At 46.1% G+C, this 11,346-nt stretch overlaps 1 pseudogene; it reads left to right on the top strand.

Moving 5' to 3' along the window:
* Positions 1-9,761: 9,761 nt before the first annotated feature.
* On the top strand, positions 9,762-10,453 carry LOC107182289 (annotated as a pseudogene).
* Positions 10,454-11,346: the final 893 nt, after the last annotated feature.

The following is an 11,346-nucleotide window of genomic DNA, read 5'->3' as shown; positions in this document are numbered from 1 at the left end:
GCCCCCGTCCACCTGCTTCACCATCCCGCCACGGCCGATGCCCGCATGTTCCACACTCTGCTGCCCGCTGCCGATACCCACCATGTTCCACAAGTGCCCCCTGTGGTCAGCACTCGTCATAGTGACTGGTTGTTCGGTTGTTTGGTTGTTCCGCCATTCGGTCTATTTGTATATTAGGGTTTTATATATGTATGTAGATTATAATTTGTTTTTGAATGTTAAGCCAACCTTGAATTCCTAGAATAAATCCTACACATTTGTGAAGTTCTATCCTTTTTATATATAATTGGGTTTTATCTATAACTAATGGCCCAATGCATGAAATTCATGCACATTAAAAGGGAATTAATTAGAGGAAATATTTTAATATTGCTATTTGCCCTTTCTCTATAATAGAAGTGTCAGAGATGAAAGAAAATTAGTAAAATGTATATGAAAATTTTCCTCCTGTCAGAGTCTGGGGTATGCCACAGGACCCAGAGTCAAGTCCCCGCCCACCTGCACGTGCCTCGAAATCATGTGAGACCCAGACCTGGCCGGCCCCACCTCTGTCAAGCCCCACTGGGCAGGGGGCACAGCCTCAGGTAACTTGGCCTGGTGTTGAACGGGGGTGGGTGCAGCCTCAGGTCCCCCGTCAAGCTCCACTGGGTGGGGACGTGGCCTGAGGTCCCCCATTAAGTTCTGCCAGGCGGGGGACACAGCCTCAGGTCCCCCACCCTGGCCCGGCACCAGTCAGCCTCAGGTCCCTGCTGAATGCTCATTACGGCTCATTACGGGAACCCCACCTCCGCTGTGGGCGCAGCCATCTTGTGTCACGGTAACCCTGCCTCTGCTGTGGGTGCAGCCATCTTGTGAGGGTGTGATGGTGTGAGGGTTAATTTGCATATCACCTCTTTATTATATAGGACAATAAAAGCATAATATGTTAATTAGACCAGACATCCTTCCGGACGACCTTGCGGACGAAATACACAAATTCCTTGAGAGACAGATTATCCATCCTGATATAAAAGGTAAGGAAGCACAGGTCCTGGGTGCCAGAGGGAAGCCGGTGCCGGCAGCGGGGGAAGGAAGGCCTACTCTTGCATGAATTTCGTGTATCAGGCCTCTAGTTTGTTAGTAATTTTGTTAAGGATTTTTGCACATATATTCATGGAAAATATTGATTTATAGTTTTCTTGTAGTGTCTTTGTTGGATACCAGGGTAATACAGGCCTCATGAAGTGAATGGGGGAAGTGTTCCCTCTTCTATTTTCTAAAAGAACCTGTATGGGTTTGCAATTATTTCTTCAATAAACATTTTATAGTATTCAGCATAAAGCTATTGGCTGGGTTTTTCTTTGTAAGAAGGTTCTTAGTTATGTCTCAATTTCTTTAACAGATATAGAGCTATTTGGATTTTTAAAACTTTCCTTTTATATCAGTATGGATAATCTGTCTCTCAAGGAATTTGTGTATTTCACCTAAGCTACAGAATGAATTAGCATAAGATAGAATTGTTTATAGTATTCCTGTATTAGCTTTTAAAAAACTGTAGGATCTGTAGTGATGTTTGCTCTTCCGTTCTTGATATTGGTAATTTATGCCCAAACTCTTTCTTTCTTGATTAGTCCAGCTCGAGTTTCTAAAAAAACACACAAAAGAAACAAAAACAGCTTTTGATTTCAATAATTTCCTCTATTGTTTAGTTTCTATCTCATTGGTTTTATATTATTTCCTTTCTTCTACTTTCTTTGTGCTTAATCAGCTCTTATTTTCCAGTTTTGTAAGATGGAAGCTGAGGTCACTTTGAGATCTCCCTCTTTTCTAATTTGAGTATTCAGCGCTATGAATTTCCCACTAAGCACTATTTTAGCTTCTTCCCCCAAATTTTACGCTGTATTTTCATTTTCAATTAATTCAAAATATATATATTTTTCATTTCTCTGAGAGTCCGTTCTGACTTATGGCTTATTTAGAAATGTTTAAAATTTCCAAATAGTTTGGGACTTTAAAGATATCTAACTTTTAATTCTTGTTCTGTTATGTTCCATCTAGAAGCATACTTTGTATGTCTATCTTAGTGGATGCCAATGTGCACTTGAGAAGAATATGTTCTTCTCAAGAAGTATCCTTGGGTGGCGTATCCTATAAATATCAATGAGATCTAGGTAGTTGATAGCATTGTTCAAGTCTTCTATACCCTTATTGATTCTTTTGTCTACTTGTTCTAGCAATTGCTGAATGTTGACATCTTCAACTATAAATTGGGATCTGTTTATTTCTCCTTCTAGTCCAATCAGTTTTCGCTTTATATGTTTTGGGGAACTGACTCCTTCATCACTATTTGTGGTAATATTCCTTTTTATGAAGTCTGTCTGATATCAAGATAACTACTCTGGTTTTCTTTTGGTTAGTGATTGAATGGCACATCTTTTGTCATCCTTATGCTTTAAATCTATGTATGTCTTTATATTTAACATGAATTTCTTGTAGACATAACTTAGTTTGGTTTTTCATCCAATCTGACCATCTCTACCTTTTAACTGGTGTATTTAGACCATTTACACTTAATGTGATTGTTGATAATATTGGATTAAAATTATAATTTTGCTGGGTCTTTTATTTGATTCATCTGTTTCTTGTTTTTCTTTTACTCTTTTCTGCTTTCTCTTAACTGAGCTAATTTTATATTACTGTTGTATGTTATCTTGACTTATTACTTATACCTCTTTAAAAAAATTCTTTAGTGGTTGCCCTGGGGTTTAAAATATAAATCTGAATCAGAATTTACATTCAGATAGTATCAGACCACTTTACATGTAGTGTAAGAAGCTTACAATGATATCTTCCCCATTCCAATCTCCCATCCTTCCTGTTAGCATACTTTTTATTTTTATGTGTGCTCTCAACCCACTACAATGCTACTAATTTTCCTTTAGAAAAAAAGCTATCATATATAGCAATTAAAAATAAGGGGAAAAAGAATGTTATCTTATCTTCATTTCTTCCATTTCTAAGATTCTTCATTTCTTTGTGGAGACCCAGTTGGCAGCCTCGGTTCATTTTCTCTCTGATTGCTGGAAGTCATTTATCACTCCTTGAGGAGTAGGTATGCCAGCAATATGGTTCTTATTTCTCTGAGATAGTCTTTTTTTTTTTTTAATTTTAAAAGACATTTTCACTGGTATAGAATTCTGAATCGACACTTTTTCTTTCTTTCATTGCTATAGACACCCCTTCGCTGTCATCTAGCACGCATGGCTTCTAAAGGGCATTCTGCTATGATTCTTCCCTTCGTCTCTCTGCAGGGAATGTATCTGTGTTTGTACTCTGCTTGCCTTGGAGATTTAGAGATTTTCCCCTCTTTCTTTCCCTCTTCAGTTTAAATGTGTGACACAGATGGGCTTTTTGTTTGGTTTTGTTTGCTTGTTTGTTTTACCTTGTCAATGTAAGAAACATTCAACCCTGTAGAGAATTTTTTTATGAGTTTATTTGAGCCAAACTGATAACAATTGCCAGGAAGCAAAATCTCAATGGATTGAGAATGCTCCAGAGAATGGCCGTTTTGCACTTTGTTTTATATTTCAGAACAAAGGGAAAGGAGATATTGGTGGGGTCCTGAGCTGCAGAATCCCCCCCCCCCCACACACACACACATGGAGTTTCTCTCAGCCTAGCTACCTATGTGGTTAGGAGATCAGGAGCCCTACTTAAATCTGGCTCCTCCCAACCCTTTTGCCCTAGTAACAAGTGGCACCTGAGATACAGATGAATGTCTGGTACCTGGCCGTTTGCATCCAGACCAAATGTTGTCGTCTCTTTGCTTCTCGGTCTGTGGTGTGGACCTGGCCTAGGTGGTGCCTAGAGCTTGTCATCCTCAGGCTCTGCTGCAACGTAAGGAGGTTACATGAAATTCATTGGTGATACGTTAGGGAGGCAGAAGAAAGCAAAGTGGGGTGGGGTGGGGTGGTGGTATGTCTGGGACTGGATAAAAGTAAAAGGAATAGACACTTCCTTTGCATAGGTAGGTAAAGGATTTTAACTGTTAACAATTAACTTGATAATAACAATGAGGGGATTTGTGGTTTCCGCTCTGGTGGGTGGTTGTCCCTGGAGGGGTGGGGTGGGGAAGGAAATTATGTTGATATTCCAAAGGTATGTTATCAATTTTGTTATCGTAGATGCGTAGGGGAGGGGGGAGAAAAAGACAGCAGGCTCAGTTAAGGCAAAGATTGACCTTTGCTAGAGAAAAATATAGCCCTAGGACAGGACTACCCGCCACGAACTGGTTTTAGTTAGAAAGTTTTCATTTCAGAACATCCTATGTGGTTACTCTAGGTCAGTGGTTCTCAACCTTCCTAATGCCGCGACCCTTTAATACAGTTCCTCATGTTGTGGTGACCCCCAACCATAAAATTATTTTCGTTGCTACTTCATAACTGTAATTTTGCTACAGTTATGAATCATAATGTAAATACCTGATATGCAAGATGTATTTTCATTGTCACAAATTGAACATAATTAAAGCATAGTGATTAATCACAAAAACAATATGTAATTATATATGTGTTTTCCGATGGTCTTAGGCGACCCCTGTGAAAGGGTCCTTCGACCCCCAGGTTGAGAACCGCTGTTCTAGGTCTTTGAACTTGTAAGGCTGCCACGCAGGCCTCCCCTGAGCTTGTCAGTTTTGTCATGTGGCCCCTTTTTTGTCCACAACCTGTTGGGGCCACTCATCTTGCTATGTGTTCTTTGTGCTTCTTTGATCCATAGTTTGGTGTCTGTCATTAATCTTGGAAATTTTCAGCCTTTTTTCAAATATATCGCCCCTGCCCCTCTCTTTTTCCTTCTGGGATTCCAGGGATATGTGCCTTAGGCTGTGAGACACTGTCCCACGGCTCTAGGATGTGCACCCCTATTTTATTTCCATTCTTTTTCCTCTTTCTGTTTCAATTTGGATAATTTCTGTAGCACTGCTTTCAAATTTGCTGAGTCTTTCCTTGGCTAACTTGAGTTTGCTAATGAGCCTGCTGCCCGTACTATTCTTTATCCCCTTTCCTGGGCTTTTCCTCTTTAGCACTCCCAGTTCGTATGCTCTCACTGTATCCATCTCTTTTCAAGACAGTTCATTACTGTAGTGTGGGTGCGCACGTACAGTGCGATTGAAACTTTGTGGCCCATGCGCAGAAGTCAGTATTTTGTGGAAGAGCCACACTCAAGGGGCCAAAGAGCCACATGTGGCTCGCGAGCCACGGTTTGCTGAGCCGCAGTTTGCCGACCACTGCTCTAAGCAAAAAAATTTAAAACAACCCAAGTCTTGCCGAAACCGGTTTGGCTCAGTGGATAGAGCGTCGGCCTGCGGACTGAAAGGTCCCAGGTTCGATTCCGGTCAAGGGCATGTACCTGGGTTGTGGGCACATCCCCAGTAGGAGATGTGCAGGAGGCAGCTGATTGATGTCTCTCTCATCGATGTTTCTAGCTCTCTATCTCTCTCCCTTCCTCTCTGTAAAAAATCAATAAAATATGTTTAAAAAAAAATAAAAAAAAATAATAAAACAACCCGTCTTGCCCTAGTCCGTGTGGTTCAGTGGTTAGCGCTTCTCACATGGATGTTTCTCTCTCTGTGTCTTCCCCTCCCTGCCATTCTTTCTAAAAATCAATGGAAAAATATCCTCAGGTGAGGATTAACAACAAAAAAAATCAAGTTTTGAGGACATATCTGTAATACTTTCAACAATAAATTTTTTTAAAAAGCAAGTTTTAGAACCATGAGCATGATCTCACGTGTCCATGTAAGAAACATTCAACCCTGGGAAGAACTTTTGTGTGTTTATTTGAGCCAAACTGTCGACAATTGTCGGGAAGCCAGATTTTGCTCTGGAGAATGGCAGCTTTGCAAGTGGGTTACATCACATCCATTGGTGATAAATTAGGGAAGCGGGAGAAAGCCAAGTGGGGAAACCTCTGAGATTAGATGAAAAGTAAGACCATAGACGCATCCACCTTTTACAGAGATGGGAACAGGTAGTGAACAGTCAACAATTAACATGATAGAACAATGAGAGGATTTATGGTCCCCGCCCTGCTGCACAGGTTGTGCCCCGTGGTGTCTGGAAAAGGGGGCGTTACCCTAACATTTTGAAGGAACGTTATCGTAGATGCAAATGCCAATAGACAGGCTCAGTGAAGGTAGAGATTGACCTTTGTCAGGGAAGATACCGGCCTAGGACAGGACTACCCACCACAAACTGCTTTTAGTTAAAAGAGTTTTACTTTCAGACCATCCTTTGTGGTTACGCTCAGGTCTCTGAATTCGCAAGGCTGCCCTGCAGGCCTTCCCTGAGCTAGTCAGGTTCCCACGTGACCCCTTTTCGTCCACACATGTACGCCTTTAAAATTTTTACAAAACAACTTTCTGCGTTTCTGGAGTAACAAATACCTATAAAATGCATTTTATAAAAACCAGCAGAAGGATAATAACGGGGACTGTGCTTGGCAGGAGACTGAGCTGCGGGGGCAGGCCCAGGGGGGGATTTAGCTTTATTGCTAACATTTGGACTTGTTACGCTGAGTTGTAATCATGTCAGTTGTGTATGTTTAAATGGCTCAGGCTTTGATTGGGGGTGAGGAAGAGTGGGGGAGGGGTGCGCAAACTGCTGGGATGTAAGGTGCCAGGCAAAGGGGCTGGAGGTTGTCACCTACAAATCTTCTGCCCTGAAGGGTTCCTACTGGGGAAGGGGCACTTTGATATACAGCCTGGCTCAGCTGTAGTAAGCTTATCTCCCTTCCTTCCTCCTTCCTTCCTTCCTTCCTTCCTTCCTTCCTTTTTCCTCCCTTCCTACCTTCCTTCTGTTCACTGGTGAACAAAGCAAAGAAGTGATGTGGAGAGGGAAGTGGGAAGCCCATAAGCAAATAAATGAGCAAATGAACAAATAAGGGAACAAGAATATTAAACAGCGGTGAGTGCTCTGCAGAAAAGTAAACCAGCTGGTGTGGTAGCAAGTGCCGGCTCCTGGTGGGACTGGGCAGTCCGAGCCAGCTCTGAGGACCAGGGCGCTGCAGACGGTGAGGGCGGGGGAGCCAAGACCGAAGCCCACACCCCTCGTTGAGTGGGGTCGGAACTGAGTGGGGCTGGGAATGTTTTAATACTGATCTCAAGTCTGAGCAGATCCAGGCTGTGCGTGTGTGAGTGGGTGTTGGGGGTGCACATAGATGGGTGAGCAGGAGTGGAGGGAGGCCCACTGATGAACTCACCCGAGGGAGGCTGTGCATGGCCTCGATCAGGAGGGAAAGGGACCCGGAGGTGCTGCGTGTGGAGAGCTGCCAGGCAGGCAGGGGGGAGTCACCTGGGCTTCTTGCTCCGGCCCACGTGCAACTACAAAGCCCTGTATTCCCGTGGGTATTGATGCAGCTCCGTGTGGTCTCTGTGGGGTGAGGCCTTCCTGAGAAATGGGGTGGCCCAGGTCATGAGATGCTGCCTGGAGAATTCAGGGACCCCCTTCCTCCCTCCCCTCTGCCACCGGTTGACTCACTGTGAGCTCAGGCATTTCCCTGCAGCTGTGAAATGAGGAAATGGCTCTGACATTAGCACAAATGTTTGTTATGAACCTTGGAAAATGTGGGAAACCATGGAGAACAGACCAGAGCTCACCTGTAATTCCAGCACTCAGCGCTAACCACCTCTCCAGCTGGGCTCTGTGCCTTCCTCGCAGGCACATCTCCTACCGACCACCACCTTGTGTGCGTGCTGTTGGGTAAAGCTTTTCCTCGCAAATATTCCTTATTTAATTAGATTTCTTCCTGGGGATGTGATATTCCGTTTCGTGGACATCTCGTCATCCACTTGCTATTTCCGAATCTATCGGTTTCATTGGCTACCCTGCCCGGTGCCCATGTCCCTGCTGCTCAGACGCTGACATCCAGCTGAGCCACCAGCCAGGGGCAAGGCTGGGCAGGAAGGGTCGGAGCCGTGGACTCATGTGGTCTCTCACTCGGGATGTATTTACTGAGCATCTACCAGAGGCAGGCATCACCCCAGGGGCTGCAGGTGCAAACACAGGAAAGGTACAACACACCTGGTGTGGTGCTGGGGCACTTGGGAGGGAACCAGTGGTGCAGGCAGCAGGCATGAAGACCAGTATGGACAAACTGTCATTCCTATGTGGTGAATGCGGTGGGAAGAATAAACCAAGGCACTGGAGTCAATGACGGGAGTGTGGGAGCTGTGTGTGTGTGTGGGTGGCGGGGGAGGTTGACAGAGTCCAGCAGAGGCCAGAGTGTCAGGCCATGGATGGGACTCCATCTATTCACCCATGTGGCCAGGACATGACGGGACCCAGCTGCCCAGATTGGGGTGGACCATGTGACCAGGGCCTGAGGACTGAAGTGTGTGGCCTGATGTGGAACCAGATACACTTTTGGATACACTGTGCTTTTCACAGCCAGCTCTGTCCAGCATGGCTTCTTCCTCTCCTGGTGAAAAGTTACTTGTGTAGCACATGGCGAGCTCCCTGGCGCTGCAGGGAGAAGGGACAATCTGGGCAGAGGTCGCATGTCCTGCCCTTTGCATGCCCATGCCCAGCCGGCCTGAGACACCTTCCTGCCTGTCCCACCTCTCTCCCTTCACAGCCCCCTCCCCAGGACCCACTGCCCCTGGAGCAGGACTTGAGGGAATCCACTGTAGTTTTGGAAAACCCTGCCAATTTAAGACAAAAGACATTTAAAAATAAGCCCAGCTTTGGGGGTGAGTAGACCAGGAGCCTCTATTTCCAGCCACGGGGGCACCATCAGTCAAGCCTTTGGGCAGCGCAAGTTGGTCACGGCTGGACCAGTGTCTGTTGCACAGGCCCACCTGGGGACAAGCTCAGCACTCGGTCATGTCTCCTGTGTAAGGACATGAGACACGTGGCATCAGAGGAAACAGGAATCAACACAAGGAACAGACAAGAAATGTGGCTGGAGCTGGGGTTCTGGCCCTTCCACCCCAGGACAGCCTCCCACTCGCTGGGGCCTTTGCTCCGGACCCTCCTACCCTTGGCATCTCCACCTGCTGCCCAGACTTGCTGTGGTCCCTTGGCACCCCTGGGACTTCTGAGTCCTTGGGGTGAGTTGACGGTGTCCACCCCTCCCAAGGCAAAGGAGGGGAGCAGTGTCTCTGTGGACGAGGGTGGGAGGTCACACAGCAGTGTCAGCTGAGGGAGATTTGGGGTCTTCTTGTTCTACGTGCACATCTACATTTTCTTCACGTGTCCCTGTTGGCCCTGGGGGAGGAAGCAACTGTCCTCTCCCATCCCAGGTTCTTCAGGCCCCTCCAATAATTAAATCAACACAAGACAGGTTAATGAGAGAAAACAACCAAGTTTCATGCACATATATGTGCATATGGGGGCCCCCATACAGGAGAGGTTCAGGGACAGATGGGAAGTGAGGGACATATGACATTCTGAGCTAAGGCACCTGGGGCTTCAGAGGGGAGGAGGGCCATTGCAGGATGATAAGAAGATCAGACATCTAGTCCTTCCTATCGATAGGATAGGCCCTCCCCTGTAGATAGGCCCAAAAAGTTATTTCTGGTGATAACTCTTACTATGGGCAAGGTCCCTAATTTAAATTCTTCTCAGTTGGGGGTGGTGGGGGTGCAGAAGTTTCTCTAGAGCCCAAAGGGTCTTGGTTGCCTTTCACTCGGAATAACCTGCATACCACCCAGGCACTTCTTGGGGGGACTCGTTCTGAACCCCTACAGTGAATAAAGGGAAAGACAGAATTCTCATAAGAACGCGATGTGGGACAACGTGCCTGCACCCTCTCCCTCCTCCACCGTCGCCTCCTCCTGCCGCGCCTGGGGCTGCTGGGTGGGTGCGGACCTCGCGTCTCTTTTGTGAGGCAGCAGCCGAGGAGACTCTGGTGCTCACCGTGGCGGACAAAAAGCCCAAGGAAGGAGTCAAGGCTGAGAACAACGATGATATTGATTTGAAGGGGGCGGGCAGGATGGTTCTGTGGTGCAGTTTACGATTCAGAGGCAGCCTGGCGTGTGTTGTTCAGTGGTTAGTGTCGGCCTAAGATTCGGTCAGGGCACATGCTGGGTTGTGGGCTGGATCCCCAGTAGGGGGCGTGCAGGAGGCAGCCGATCAATGATTCTCATTATTGATCTTTCTATCTCTTTCCATCTCTCCCTCTCTGAAATCAATACAAATCAATATATATAATTAAGAGGCATACTTCCTAGTAAACTAATGAAGGCCCATTGTGAACGACAGGGTTTGTCAACGAGGCAGATCAGATTCCGATTTGACGGGCAGCCAATCAATGAAACCCTGCAGAGTTGAACGTGGAGGATGAAGGTATACACGATGTGTACCAGCAGCAGACAGAGCTAACAAGGGAACCTGCTACCTCACTCCAGAACTCGGTTCCTACAGACCAAGAAGACATTCTCAATGAGAAAACCACAATTTGGTTTCAACGCATCTGACTACTACCGTAGTTTTCTCTATTCTTTTGTTTTCCCCTTCCCTTCCTTTCTTGGACATAAAGTAACTGATACACATGCACAAAGCATTTGCCTTCTTTAACACTAAGTGGCCCATGGTATGTTTTGATCGACATCAAACGGAGAGGGGCTGGGGAAAAGACTGGTTCGGTGGAACCCCCGACCCACTTCTCCCTGAGCGGAAGCTCACTCGGCTCTCATCTTTATATTCCAGTACGCTATTTTGCTCTCCCGGTTAAAAAAAGAAGAACAACATAAAAATCCTTTCACACCTTGTTTGGAGAATTTTAATGTTTTTCATTTATCATTGTAAAACCAAGAAAAATTTTATAACTTTTTGTACGTAGCTGTTACATGCAGGGAAATCTGACTTTAAGAAGAGATAAATTACTCTAAAAGAAATGAATCCTAGATAGTTTTCCCTTCAAGTCAAGCGTCTTGTTTAAATAAACTGTCTTCATGAGGGCTTCACAGTAAAAAGCTTTATTTTCATACTTTCGTTGTTGATGGCACTTTTCATTACACGAGGGTCTTTGAAGGTAGCCCTCCCTGCAAAGCCCCTAAAGGTGGGCTCACCCTGCCCGGGGGCCTCCAACCCAGAGACTGGAGTGGTGGTGATCAAGGGGGCGAACAGGAGGGAGGATGATTCTGGGGTGGGGGGAGGACAGGAGGGACACTAGGGAGGTGCTGAGTCCCAGGCCCCGTGTGCACTGCCCTCCCCCTCCCGCCGCTCCCGCCCAGAGCTGCCAGATCAGCCAGTCCCACCTGCAGAGGCAAGTCCTCTGAGTGCAGATGTAGGAATGGGTGGGGTTGGGTGGCAGCAGGATGGGCCTGAGGGCGGGTGAGATGGAAGAGACCGAGGAGCTCCCGCCCTT

This window comes from Myotis davidii, unplaced genomic scaffold, assembly GCF_000327345.1.
Source record: "Myotis davidii unplaced genomic scaffold, ASM32734v1 scaffold175, whole genome shotgun sequence".
Lineage (NCBI taxonomy): Eukaryota > Metazoa > Chordata > Mammalia > Chiroptera > Vespertilionidae > Myotis > Myotis davidii.
The sequence above is the reverse complement of the archived record's forward strand: the minus strand, read 5'-3'. Positions and strand labels throughout refer to the sequence as shown.